Here is a 15514-nt window from a genome sequence, read left to right on the forward strand (position 1 = left end):
GTGGGGCTCAACTCTTTGGGCCCGTCCCAGCATCTTGGCTGGATTGCGTGCCAAGGATAAATTTGCTTTGCGTACGGGTCCCAAAAGTAGCTAACGGAGAGAGAGAGAGTGTATGTGTGTACGTGTGCGTGTGCGTGTGGACGGTATTATAATTGTGAGCTTTGGCCTTGGCTTTCGTTTGGCCAGGCCCTAGGCACTTGGGTCATGACAACAATCCCCTGGCTGGCTGTTTAGAGTGGCTAATTTTCAGCGGAGATTTTCTAGGCTAACTGGATTAGAATTGATGAACTTCATGCGGGCAAAGGGTCAAGGGCCAAGTTCTAATACCCTGTAAACATAAAATGTGTAAAATGTTATAATATGAATATGTAATGCCCAAATGTGGATGACTTCATCAAACTTCAAATTGAACGCCTTACCACTGAATTAGTCATGTGACATGTGATATTCCTGGCTTCACTATAGGGTATGCCGCAGTCAAATGCACTTTGTAGCCCATTTCGCTCCACTTTTATTATTTATGAGCGGTGGTCGGACGCTGAGTGAATGTTTTGCCAAGTAAACTGGTTGACACTTTGGAACCTTTGCAAATTTGATTTGTTAAATAAATGGGGCAAGATTTGGCTCTCCAAGGGGTTCAGCTATTTGTGCTTTCTCTTTGTGCTTTTTATGAGTAATGAAAGCAAATCAGGCATATAAGATAAATCATCAACCCAAATAAATGTGAATCACGAGCGAGATTAAGTGGATTTCTTGCACTGAAATTGGGTTTTATTGAAGACCATATGTATATACATATATTTATAAATAGAGTTCTATTTCTATTCAAAAAAAGAAATCTGTGTACGGTTTCATTCAATCGAAAAAACAAAAAACAAAAAAACCAAAAAAAAAAAAAGAAAAACAAAATAAAATTTAAAAAAACCATTGAATTAAAGATATCATACTCAAGTTAAAGAAAAGTTCAATTTATATGAAAATAAGAAAGAATATGATAATGACATTTTCGTATACCATCATAAAAGCTTTAACAAATTACATTAGAAATATTATTAAATTGATAATACTAATATTAAAGCGAATGATTATTGACTAAAACATAAAAAGTTCCCCAAAAGCCCTTTTGAACTGTCCCAGGTACAAATAAATTTCATGTGCCCACAATGAACTTGAAGATTTTTGGGCCTGGCCACCCATTCGCTTAACGTGCAACCCATTTATTTGCTGTGCCATAAATAACTCAAAGACAATTGTGCTGGGTAGTCGAGTGTATGCACAAATGCGAAATGAAAGCTAAAACTATGTTTGATATTAATTGTCAAGGCGGTTGCGGGCAATGGGTATGAATGCATGAGTGGCTGTGTGTGTGTGTGTGTGTGTGTGTGTGTGTGTGTGTGGGTGGAAGGGCGTTTTGGGTGGTTGCCTGGTTTTGCTGTAGGGTTTTGAAGATGTGCGGTCATTAATTTCCGGTCAAGTGGCCAGCAGACATTCATAATTATTTATTTAGCACACAGCAGATTGACCAAATGCACACGTGGTTGTTGCCTGCGGCAACGATGGGCTCCTGTGTTCGCTGTGCGTGTGTGTGTGCGTGTGTGTGTGTGTGTGTGTGTGTGGTTAGCCAAGGTGCTGAAATGTTTACTTTGTCAGCCAACAACTGCGAGTCAAAGTTAATGATGCATAGCACTTGCGGTTGCCAGCGTGCAAGAGTGTCTCCCCATCTCTAACCTTGCCCTGTGAGGGGAGGGTGGGTGTGCGAGGGAGGTTGGCTGAGTGTGGGCGGGATGGGCGCTTGCAATTTATAGATCGTAATTGCAACAATTTTGTTGCCAGGCTTCCTTTGAGCGCACACACATAGCGGCGCACGTTGAACGTTTTGATTTATCCGCCAAATGCACTCGGCACTCAGTTCGATTTTAATGACATGGCAGCAGAGTCGCAGCACGGCCCGGCTCTGGCTCTGGCTTTGGCTCTGGCGCTGGCTTTGGCTGAGATCCAATCTATATGTTAAAACAAAGAGCGCGACTAAAAGCAACCTTCAATTTGCCCAATAGCTTGGAAATAATTTATAACATTTTCCAGTTACGTATGTGACTCGACCTAGAGTCGGCGCAGAGCTGCCCCAAGGACATGCCACTCGTCCTGCTGCCGGGCAATGCAAATGCCAAATACCAAATGCCAGGCAAAGCCACCTTTCACACTGCTCATTAAATGCGACTTTATTTTTCCGCCCGCTCTCGCTGGCTGCGCGACTCCATGTCGACTTTGGCCATCATATCATGTCAGCAGAAATAACTCAGCAAAGCAAATCAACAATCTGCTGACAGTTGCTTTAGCGCATTTCTATTTTTCGGCTCAGTTGGGGCCAATTTCATGGTTGGCAACATTTTGCGTGCTGCTCTTTGCTCGCGCTCATAAGACAAATTAAAAAGTTTCTGTTGCCAGCGACCCGGCCAAAGTGCTTAGCATTATTAAAAGTTTTATAATTTATCAAATATTCTAGACCGCTCTTTATTTATTTGATTTTTTTTTTTTTTTTTGTTCGCTTCTTTTCTTGTTCTCCTTATTATTTTCAGTGTTGACGAGAATTGTTTATCGGACATATAACTGACATTGACATCCGCTGAATGTTTGGGCAGCTGTTGGCCGCCATTGTAATTGGGAAATGTTTTCGGTCTGCCAGTGAAATCGATAGCCGTATTATAAGTAGCCCGCTGATGGCTCCCATTCGACCAGACAACAACAGGCAGTCAGTTCATTTTTTATAGATAAGCAGACACTTTTGTTTCAACAGCCAGCCAGGCAGGCAGCCAGGCAGCCAGGCAGCCAGGCAGCCAGCTGGTGCGAGTGGAGTACACATTGTACCTGTCTTAGATTCTGAAGTTGCGTAAGGTGTACGGTGTACGATGTACCTGCCACTCAATGGCCATCAATCTTGCGCTATGATAGCGTCTGACAGGCAGCTCGTAAATCTCGACGCTATCTCTGGCGCTTTTTTAGAGGCTGTCCGTGCGTTCCCATTTGCGTGGCTGTCAGTTCTGGACGGCCAATACACATGAGACCCAGTTAGAGCAAATCAAATCAAACGTCCAGCTCGATGAGTTGCCCCACTAACTAGACATGCTGCGAGAGGATCTCCTGTGCCTATAAATACTTAGAGCGGAAGGTAAATTGACGATAAGAAATAGTTTTATATAGATATATGCATATACTTAACAGAAGTATGTATATTTGGAATAAGGAGTTACGCAATCGAATTTCAATTAAATGCAGGCTTCTTCGATATAGATATAAATAAAAACTAAGTCGATTTTCAGCATTTGCAAATTTAATTTAATTTAATATAAATATATTGAATTTATTTAATATAAATATATTCAGTTGGCAAACTGGCCATCAAGGTCTTCAATTAAGCGAAAAATCATTGTTGGCTTCAAGATTATTTGGCTTATGCAACATTCGAGACTCGAGTGGAAATATTGTAGTAGCAGGGGCAGGTCTTTACATGCTTGTTAATAGTTAGTTGCGCACTGCATCAGCCGGGGTCGGCACTGTCACTGGCAGTTGCAAATTGCAGGGCTTTTGCAAAATGAATCAATGGTCGAACGGTCAAAGGTTGCATTAGTCGAGTAGATACTGTGCGGCAAATTCAATATTATGTCAGGCGCTCTGCGCATGAATCTGTGTCTGTGTGCGATATAGCATTGTGTGCAAACGTTGCGTATACGCAATATTAAATAGCCTGCCTAGGGAAGGGCCAGGACAATGCAGTGCTAACAAGGTAGTTGCACAAACGAACACACACACACACATATACAGTATTATGTGAAGCAAAAGGTGCGTTTGGCATATTTCATAGAGTCGTCCTTTGAGGATACGGGCATAAAGAGTGCGCCAGGACGATTCCATTTAAGGCGTGTTATTAAGTTGCATGCAATTAAAATTACGCGCGTAATCAGAGCGAGAAAGATAAATTCGCGTTATAAATAAAATCCGCGCTTGGCTCACGCATGCCTTCAGGCTAGCAGCAGCAGCAGCAGCAGCAGTAGCAACGGATCCCCTGTTACGCTATACGGCACAGCTCTCCGGCGTATTCGCGCGCGCAATCAGGCTGCCGCACCAGGGGCTAATTAATTTCGCCACTTTACTCCGTTACTCCGTCTCCAGGGAGTGGCTTACAATGTATCGATTGTGTGGGCTGAGGTTTTCTATTCGAATGTTTACATTTGTATTACATATTACGTACGATGATACCCTTAAAAAGTACAAGAAGGTATTATGAAAATATATATAAAACAAATTAAATTTTTATAAATTTAAAATATAAAATAAAAAATATAAAATATAAAATATAAAATAAAAATCAAAAATAAAAATATAAAATATTAAAATATAAATATAAAAATATAAACATATAAAATATAAAAATATGAATATGAATATAAAAAATGAATATAAAATATAAAAATATACAAATATAAAATATAAAATATAAAATAGAAAATATAAAATATAAAATTATAATATAAAATATAAAATATAAAATATAAATATAAATATAAATATAAAATATAAAATATAAAATTTAGGAAATTCCAGCTCATATCGTCGTTCATCATTTCGCTTCGCTTACGTCGTTTTATATTTATTTTACTCTCGCTTGTAAGTTTTGTATTATTTGGGTGCTCATAATTTGCCAGAGAGCTAATTAATATGGCTTATGCTTGTGCACTAAGAAGGGTAAAAACATTGTTAATCCATTGAACCAAATGCTCGAAACTGGCAAAAGTTTAAATTAAAAACAAGCGAAAGGCCATGTTTGAAATGCAGAGCACATGCTTTGGTAAATTATGCAAAACTCTTGGACAAAACTAAAAGCCAACTACTATCAAATGATATACGCACGCACACATACACAAACAAACCCACACCCACACCAACACCCACACACACACACGCAGTCACACTCACGCGCTTTGAGTTGTGACTGAAAAAGTTTTGGGAATAGTCTGAAAAGGTTGAGCCTGGCTTGAGGCTCGATGGTCAAGCAATAAAGAAAAACTCTCGCCAAAGAAAATGAAATGAAGGAAGCACAAAAGAGAAAAGAAAAGAAAAAAACGAAAGAAAAGCAAGACGGATAAAATGTAGCTGCAAATGGTCGAGCTGCTGCCCAAAGAAACGAAAAGTGTCAGCAAGTGAACTCTACAACAAAGAGTAGCTGGCAAAAAACTAGTTTTTACATGGCCAACTAAAGGACACGCGCAGATAAAGTTACCCCGTTGCCCAAATGCAGTCCCGTTTTCGTTGCTTTTTTTCGTTGCTTTTTACCCAGCTGAAGGGAGGCATATATAGATGCAAAAGCTGGCCGGCAGGACGAAGTTGGCAAACAACATTAGTTGATGGCCCAAATGGGCCAACATGGCGCTCGTGGCAGTCAATAATAAGCATGCGACATGTTGGCTGGAGCACACTTTAGGCCCCAACTTGAGCTCTCAACAGTTTTCAAGTTTCGCCCGCCCCACCGGGGAAAACTCTCGCACTCGCTGCACACTGCACACTGCACACTGCACAGAAATTTATGCAAATTCTCGCTACATTAAAGTTGAAAGCACTGAATTGGCAAAGCAGTGCCGGCAAGTTGCAGAGACATCTTCAATGTCGCAGTGCATTAAATATGTCAACAGACACCTCGTCCGCATTTATCAGGGAATTTCAGCGCCAGAGGCGAAACTATTCGACACGCTTTAACGAGAGTGGACCCTGAAATATGGCCAGCAGAGGTTTGCGAAGGGCTGCTCTTCAAAGCACTCGTAATTAATGCCCGACACATCCGTCAAGCGTTTGCCAGCCCAACAGCCCAACAGCCCGGCAGTCCGATGGGCGGTGGCTGTTGTGCTTTTCATGTTTAACCCATTTAACTCCTAATTAATACACTTCACACAAATTTATTTTAATTACATGAAATAAACCAAATATTTATGTAACTGCCGTCACTCGTTGGCGCTGTCAAACACGCTCACTCACACGCTCACACACACACATACACACATGCATACACGCACGTGTATATTTCCATGTTAATTACGTCTCCGTTCCTGGCCAAAAAGTCGAGCTACCAGCTTTTTTCTTCCTCTTTCCATTTTCCTGTTTTGTTTCAGTTGCTGCACGCGTTTGTTTCGCTGTCAACATCATTTGCCGCTCTGCATAAAAAAATGCGAAACATCAAATGAAATACAATTTATTTGTGGCCAGAGCATGGCAATAAAAAATTCCATCGCATACTTGTTGACATGTCCATAAAGGCGTAAAATACAGTAAAAATTGCTTAACTGCGTTGACACCGACAGCAGCGAACATAACCCTTGATGACGAGGTCAACAAAGCCTTTAATTAATCAATAAATTACTTCGATCAATTGTATATTCATTATATAAAACTCTTTGTACTCCATATCAATATGTTTAATATTAAGTAATTGCAGCTTGATAAGCAATTATAAAAAATACATATATAGATATAACAATTTGTACATCTATTTCATATTAATGATTAATATTAAATAATACTTCACTTTTTTCTTTATTTTTATTTTACATTATTTATTTATTTTTTGTGACAATGTTATATATTTAATTTAATTTATTTATTTATTTTGATATTCTCAATTATTTAGTTATTAGATATTTTATAAAATTATGCCTGGGCTTCTATTATTCATTTGAATTAATTATAAACTACAATTGCAGAAGACGAACACACATCTTGTACAAATTGTGCATATGCGTAAGTTCTATAAGAGTTTAGCTGTTTTGAAATTAACTTCCGGTTAATTTTAATAAACTTCTTATAATTGAAGCTGGAACTGAACTATATTACTATGCAATAAATAAATATTTTTCTTATTTTTTTATTTATTATTTTTTTTTTTTTAACCAAGCCTGATTATGATAAATAATTTGTTTATATATAAAAAAAAAATTTTATTATTATTTTCATTCAATAAATATATAATATTTATCATCAATAAATATTATATATTTATATATTTATCATCAATTTCCCAACATAGCTTACATTTAAGTATAACTGATACGAATACAAATTATTTTTAATTTAATTATCATTATTTATTTATTTTATTTTAATTTTTTTTTTTTTTTTTTTTTTTTTTTCTTTTAAGTGCATAATCATAAATTGATTGGCGTGCCCAAAATGTCAAGTGCCACTGCTCCATGTAACGCTCTTCAAGCCAAGTATCTCATTTGAGTGATATACACATATACTGTACTCTAATATATAATTTTCCACTTGACCTTAGCTTAAATCTGATGTCAATCGAATTGAACAAGAATTTCTCAAATAGCTGATGTTTACTGTACTCGCACCGCGCTGAATAGGCTAGCTCGTTTTTTGTGTCTAAGTAATATACTCTAGTAATATATACTGATATTCACCCATACACACACACACACACACACACACATAGGCACATTCTGTTTGCAATTAGTGTCGCAGCGGCTGTTTCATTTTGTTGTTGGCGCATGTGTAAATTCAACACATTAATTTACTTAATTAGGAATATGCGAGTGTCCGTAATTGCTTACAAGGCGAGCATAGAGCGCACGGCATATGGCATACGGCCGCATGTATGCCTCATGGCAGCAGCATAAAACATGGAAGCACTGAGAGTTATAGATGATATACAGACGTAATGCAAATGCTTATTAAATTAAATATGTGCTCCCGAGTGGGTTTTCTCGTATTCCTTACGCTCGAGTAAATATTGCCAGCCAAAGTAAACAAAATTAGAGGCGGTTTTGGATTTGGATTTGGATTTCCCATCTCTTTCTCTCTCTCCCTCACCCTCTCTCTCTGTGTCTGCCGACACGTGCAAGTGGCTAAATTTACGCTCGCCCACTGACCAGCGAATGTTTTTCCATTATTTCATGCTCTTTTCGCCATTTATCACCTGCAGAATCTGTTCATCGCCTCATCCACATCCTGATTGTCATCCTCATCCTCATCCTTAGCCGAGCTGCGTGAAATTACAAATGAAGCGAAATGCCTTAGGGTTGAGCTCTGACCCGGCCACATCAGACTTTTCCAATTCCAGGCGTTCGACTCCGGCCAGGCGTCGAGCGAAACAAAAGAGCTTTCACTTGGACAATTTGTCAAATCGCCACCACAATTGCAGCTCTTCGATTTCGGTTTGGCGAGCAGCATTAAGGTAAACGAATTTACCACCGCAATTGTGTGCTAAATTAATTGAAAAACTTTACTACAATGGCCAATGGCAGGCAGCCTCTGTACTCTCTGCAGCTCTCAGCTCTCAGCTCGCAGCTAATCGACAAATATTTGAAATAATTTACAAAATTAAAACTCTGTCGAGAGTTTGGCTTATTTAGGCTAATTAGAGATGAATGGCTCGATAGTGCCTTTATAAGTGCTGTGTATATTGTGTATGTGTGTGTGTGTGGCTAAGATTGAGGAGTAAATGGGTAAGAAACGCAGATAAAGCCCAGAGAGAAACTACTCAGTAGAAGAATTTGTGTTGGAGTTATGCTATTAACATAGTCCTGTTAATAGCATAACATGGCGATGTGAAGGAGAAGCAATTCCTGTTAAAATAGTGAAAATAATACTATTCACTGAAATAGTAGTATCTATTAAAAATAGTACTAATGCATTATACAATATTTAACCAAAGGAATCAATACATTCGCAAATTAAATCTTATATAATGTTACGAAACATAAATAAATTAATATAAATATAAACAAATATAAATACAAAAATATATTAAATAATATATTATAGAAATTAAAGTTAAAGTATTAGCATATATAATGTTATAAATATATATATAATGTAAATAAATATTAATAAATTTATCTGACAGAGTTCTAATTTAAGTATAGAAGTATCCATGAAAGTAGTAGATATAATTTATGATCAATTTCTTTCAATGGAAATATAACATTATTTAAGCAAACATATTTAAATGGTTTCTCTATAGATTTCAGAGAATATTATGCTTTAAACACAAAACTTGCCTGACTGTTTGAAGTGCTTTCCTGAAATCTCTTATCAGATATCCTTTTTTTTTCAGTGCTCCGTATATTCGGCATACTTCCAAGTAATCCGAATTTTTGTAGTCAAATAAGCTGCCCAGGGCATGCAGATAATCGGATGCCATGCTCCAAGTCATATTTGTGCACATTTTGCCTTCAGCTCGCATGCGATGAGGGCCACTCTGATGCCCCTTCCGAGCACCCCCCTTGCCCAGCAACGTGCTCCTTGACCTGGCGGCTGTCTCAAAGTTAACAAGTTTTTGCACTTGTGACAAAAAGAAAACTAGAGATGTATATGTATGCATATATTTGTATGTAAACAACGTTTGGCATTTGAAATAAAGTGCAATATGAGAATGTAACAAAATGAACAACTTTGTAAATGCATTTGGATTTCAGCGAGTGACAGGCTGCTGTAAATAGTTTTGAATGGATTTAAAGCCAGCGATGTCGAATTTGGATTTTTGGTTTGCTAAATATTTGCAAGCGATGCAGAGAATTTAAGCGCGGCCAAATAAAATAGCAATTGGCCAAATTCGACGTCGATAACAAGCGTTTGCAAATTGCAGCTATTGTTGTTGCTGTTGTTGCCATTGTTGTTGTTTTTGGGCAGTGTTATTGCTGCAACTGCAAAGCGAACAAGCCAATCAAATTGGCATAAAATGTTTCGTTGCATGCAAACTCCGGCACTTAATATTGGGCGTTGGGTGTTGGACGTGCCGACGCAATTCTAATTGAAATTCACGCCAGTGCGCGCCGCTTAATTTTAAATAAAATTGCGAAATGCCAAACAAATTAATTGACGCCAATGCCAATCCGAATGTATTTAGTTTGAGCCCCACTGATTTCGCCCAGACAGACGAACTCATTACAATTTTTAATTAATTTTGACAATAAATCTCATTGTCCATCCGGGCGCCTTTGACAGCTCGATTGAAGGCGCATTGGGGCAGGATTTTGCTCGATTTGCCCTTCAAGCAGCGGCTCTCCAAGTCCTTGACTTGGCTTTGTCGTGCTTTGGGTTGTCTCTGATTTCCCTAGAAATCGAGAAACAATGTCAAAAGTACTTAATGCCCAACAATCAGAACCGTAAACCCAATGCCCCGCCCCTCACAGCCCCCAGGGTCGAGTCCTGGCATCTGGCACCTTCGCCCGGCGCTGACCAATTGCAACAAAAAAAAAAAAAAAAGGTAGCATTTGCATAAGGCCGGGCAATATGCGTGTCTACAAATTAAATTCAATTTTCCTGCGACCCACAAAAAAAAAAAAGAAAAACGAAAATAATGAAATGAAAAGAGGAAGCTAAGCCAGGAAGCAGCCGCGACACCACCTGCCCATCAATCAATCAAAGCACGAAGGTTACCTGAGGGAAAAATTTGCATTGGTTCACGCAGCACAGCTCACAACTACGAATACGAATATGAGAACGACAACGACAAGGACAAGGACGACGACGACTATGACTACGACTACGTCCCAAACAATTTGTGTAGCTCCAACCCCAGGCCTGGGCTCAAAGTTTTCTCTCTCTTTTTTTTTTTTTTGGTGTCCCTGCAGCCCGTGTTGATCTAATGGGATGAATGAATGGGGCACAGCAAACTTAACCGCAGACGTATGGTCAAAGGCTCCCGAGAATTGGCTCATGTTTTTTGTTGCTTTTTTTTCGAAGAGAACAAAAAGTAAAAACAGAGAAAAAAGCAACAGAAACCGATTTCTTTGGCAAACTTTTCGCTAACTATGCAAATGGGTATACGAAACTAGTTGTAGAGGGACTCAAGTTTTAGCTTGAGAAGATAAGGACTTAAAAGTGAGATATACATATATAGAGATATAGTTAGGTTAGTTTCGGTGTGAGCACTCCTCATACAGGGTATCTCGCAGTCGTGAACAATGGCAGCTAGCCGAAATATTCTTTGCTTTTCATGTCCACTGCTGAAATCTTTCTGCGTTTTACTTTATTCCCGAGCATAGGGAAAAAAGGAAAGCTAGAAAAAACAAAAAAAAAAAAAACAAAAAACCAGCAAATTCGGCCCGTTGCCTGTGCGGTAAATGGTTAGAGGCATGTCATGGCAATTTGCATTTTCAGTTTGACAAAGGATATGCAGGACTATGCCAGCACTATACCTATGCCCATTCAGGGCAGCTCGCTCTGGGCAGCAGCTGCTGTTAATATGCAAACTGGGATTTCTTTTGTGGCTTTGATTTTACGCTGCCAACTGGACCCACGCCCTCAGCCGCCCAACGCCACCCGCCTCCTTCCGCCACACAGAATTGGCTTGGCCCTCATATTCAATTTCATGTTCAATAATAAGCCCACGCCCCCGCCCCCGCCCCCGCCCTCGTCCAGCCAACATTTGAGCGCAGGCCTTGACCCGCTGCCCCGTTCAATCAAATCAGCCAAGGCACAGCGTTTAATAGACTTTCAAATATTGCCACTTTGCCGGGATATCGGGCGGCCAGAGTCAGATAATTAATGTCGTGGGAGTGCGTCTGACCAGCATAGCGCCCCTTAAGGCGCCGACAAGGACGGCCGGACAATGGACAACGGACAACGGACAATGGCGTGTTAGCCATGGCGTTTCGGCCGGCACGCTGATTGCCTGCGTTAATGTTAATTGCCTTTGATGAGTTTTATGCGCTGCGCTAATGAACAAATGACTGCACATTGCCAATATGTACAATATATCCTTGCACACACACACACATACACAGATAGACACCCACGCAATCTCTCTATCCACTGGCCTAAGCCTGGCTGCGTTTAATTGCTCGCACAGCCCCTGTGGGAGCGCTCGATGCTGGCTGATGGCTTGTTCTACCTACAGGCGCCGTGTAATTGAATGTTTAGCGCATCGAATTAGGCTCTTTTCCGATTTGACACACAATCGAAGTTAATCGTCAAAGATTATTTGATGGCGGGTGTCAACGCTTGCATTAATCAACGATATGTAAATTCGAGTGGAAATTGAGTTGTTTTTCTAATTGGCGCAGGCAAAGAGAAAGTCATTTGACTTGGTAAGTTCGCAAATGGATGAGAGTTTGCTATTAAATATAAGAAAGTAAGGCCAACTACTATTATCCCCATATCTTTCTCTCTCTCTCACTCATTCTCTCTGTCTCTGCCTAGCAGTGCACAAAGCACTTAGAGTGCCAGCATAAAAAGTGTCGAGCCAGAAGAAAATCCTCGCGGGCTGCCTAATGGCTCTGCCGCCTTCCACTTTTTGTGCTGCGGCTGTGGCTCAACAAATAAAACAGCAAACGTTTGCTAAATTAAGCCGGAAACCGAATTTGCTCTCACTCACTCTCTCTCTCTCTCTCGCTCTCTCTCTCTCTCACTTGAAGTAGTTGCAACGTTGCCTTTTTGCGGTAATGCAGCGACTTCAACTTCATTTCCTGCGGCTGCAGCGGCAGCTGCGACGACGTGCCCAAGGAAAAGGCCAACAAATTTCAAATTTGCATTCTGCGGTTCCAACTGCTGCGTAGGCGTATACGTAATATTTTCCAGCCAGCCAGAGAAGACAGCAAAATAAAAAACAAGAAATGCGAATATACAAAATTTAACTTGAAATTTGCCAACCGCAATAAGCGACACTAATTTAGTTGAAGCCGAGCGCAAGACAGAGACGGAGAGCGAGATGGTGATAGGGCGGAGAGAGGGGCCAAGTGCCTGGCCATGAGATTGCGGGCCGAGCGCATTTCCGCTTGCGGCCAGACGAGCCACTTAATGACTTCCGCAAATAAAATGTTTTTGTCGAGCTTCAAGTTTAAAGAATTTAAATGCGTTTTCTTCCCCTTCCCCTACCTCGACTTATGCTTCGACTGCTTTATCTTTTTCTTAGCCAAGTATTTTGCCCGTATTTATGAGCGCACAGAGTCGCAGTCGCAGCAATTTACTAATGCATTTGCTGCCTCTAATGAATATTAATGCGCCCCACTGGCAGCAGCCAGCCAGCTAGCCAGCCAAGCCAAGCCAACTGCAACTGGCAATAAAATATTTCAATTAAAGCCATTCTGCCAACACATGCCAGCAACAAGAACAACAACAACAACAACAACAACAGGAGCGAATACAAGCGCAGTCTGATCAACGACTTTGTTAATGCCACAACAAGTCGAAGATGCAAGTGCAACTGCCACTAACTACCATAATTGACAGGGGGAAAGAGAGAGACAGAGAGAGAGACAGACAGAGAGAGAGGTGGAAACCAAAAGATAAACTGCTGCTTGCTCCGTTAGAGCGTGTACGAGTCTAATACTGATTTTAACTGCAATTTTCGAATGTGCGTGGGGGTTCGAGTGCCTCTTTAGTTTAATATGTCGTTTCGCTGTGAGAATGTTATGGATTATTTGCAACTGTTGTAAAATGTATTACAAATGCAATACACATAAGGCTAATGGAAATATAATATTTGGTAAAACTGATATATATAGAAAGCAATTCAAATTCCAATCAGCATTTTTATACTCGAGCCAACAATATTTGGTAATAAATCAAGCATAAAAGAAAAGTGGAGGGCGCCAGCGCATCATGTGTGAAATGCACTTCAAAATTTAAGGGGATTTGATGCAGATTTGTAGAACGGCATCTATGTAAGTACAAGCATGCACATACATGCATACATATATACATATACATTCCTTCCTCTATAAGTAAAGAGGAAGATGAACGCAAATCCTTACAGCCCCAAACGATCAGAATATTTAAGAGACTAGAATTTAAGTCCAAATAAAAAAACCTTACCGTCATCTCCAAAAAAATTAAGTCTAAATCTCTATCAAGCTTTCAGCAGCAAGAAGAAAGCAAAGAAACAACTGCCAGACCCTGAAAGCTTTTGTTAAACCCTCAACATAACGACGCTGCGCTACGGTTGAGATTATCTAAGTCGAAGGAGTAACTTGACAAAATCACAAAATAATTTTCTTTTAATTTTATTTTCAATTTTGGATTACTAATTTGTAGTCTATTTAAAGTTGGCTATTCATATGCTTTCACTGATATAATAGCTTAAGTAATTTAATGAGTATATATATATATATAATTTATTTAAATTACAGTGTTTAACGTAACTAAATCTGAAAACGAATCTATGAATATTCAAGGACATTCCCAAGTCACATCAATCTTCGGTTTGGCATATAATAATGCATATTTAGGCAAATGTATCGCTAATATTTCCATTGTTATATGTTGTGGTATGTGTGGCATTTGTGTGCTATGCAATGCTGCTTTTGTGGTCATAAATCGCCGTCAACAAAGCGCAGCTGCATTTTTGTTACCCTTAAACTGTAGCTCATCGAATTTGCGCTGCATGCAAATGTGTGCGAGTGTGTGTGCGTGTGTGTGTGTGTATTTGTGCTGTGCATCGAGTATGCCCGTCGGGCTTATCTGCTAACAGGTGCCCCACCTTGTCAAAATAAACCATTCAATTAGTGCGGCCAAATTGAATTTTCTATGCAGCTTGTTGATGCGGCTGATGCTCTGATAAGCTGCGGGCAACCGTTGCCATTTTGCGGATGGCGATGCGGATGCGAATGCGAGTATGGATGCGGATGCAGAGGCATGCTACTGCTCTGGGCCGGGTGTTGCAAAAATTTCATTAGCCTAACGAGCTGTTTGCTTAAATTTTATTTATTTATTTCTTAAAGCTATTGACAAAAACGAGAGTCAATTTTAATTTAAAAAAGCCTATACAAAGTACACGATATAATTTCAAATAGTAACACCAACCCGATGGGGGTATTTTATTTGCCAGTCCGGCCGGCTATGCCCACGTCTCACAGCCAAATATGGTCAGTGATACTATTGAAGCTATGAAAAGAAAGTGTTAGTAAGAAACTTAAAAAAATAAAATATTAAAGTGTTGGTTATTAACAATATCTAGCATAATTAAAATAATTCTTAAAATAATAATAAAAATAAAAAATAATAATAATAATATAAAAAAAATAAATAAATAAATAAAAGTTAAAAAAAACAATAATAAAAAAAAAGAAAATAAGAAGAGATAAAGTATAGAAAAAGAAAAAGGACGGTAATAAAAGAAGTTGCAAGAAAAGTTAATAAAAAGAATAAGAAATAATAACAAGAAAAGAGAAAGGGAAGAGCCAAAAATAGAGTATAAGAATAGAATTGAGAAATCACTAACACAACATTAGCAGCAAAAACGTATGCCAATGCTTATGCCTGGGCATTGTGAGTGATTTCCCTAAGATAAGCTGATAGTACACTTTTTATTTTAGAAGGAGAGAGCTCTAAGGAAAAAACGTGATAATATTTATTAAAATTAACACAAAGAACATGAAACGCACTGTGCAAAGAATAATCCCTAGTGCACACAGGTAAATGAAGCGGACGATAGTGTCTAGTTGCTCGGGACGGAACCAAAAAATTTAGACGACCCAACAAAGAGGACGAATCAATATCACCACTAATCAATTTATGC

This window comes from Drosophila arizonae, chromosome 3, assembly GCF_054131065.1.
Source record: "Drosophila arizonae isolate 15081-1271.41 chromosome 3, UAZ_ARI_1.0, whole genome shotgun sequence".
Classification (NCBI taxonomy): domain Eukaryota; kingdom Metazoa; phylum Arthropoda; class Insecta; order Diptera; family Drosophilidae; genus Drosophila; species Drosophila arizonae.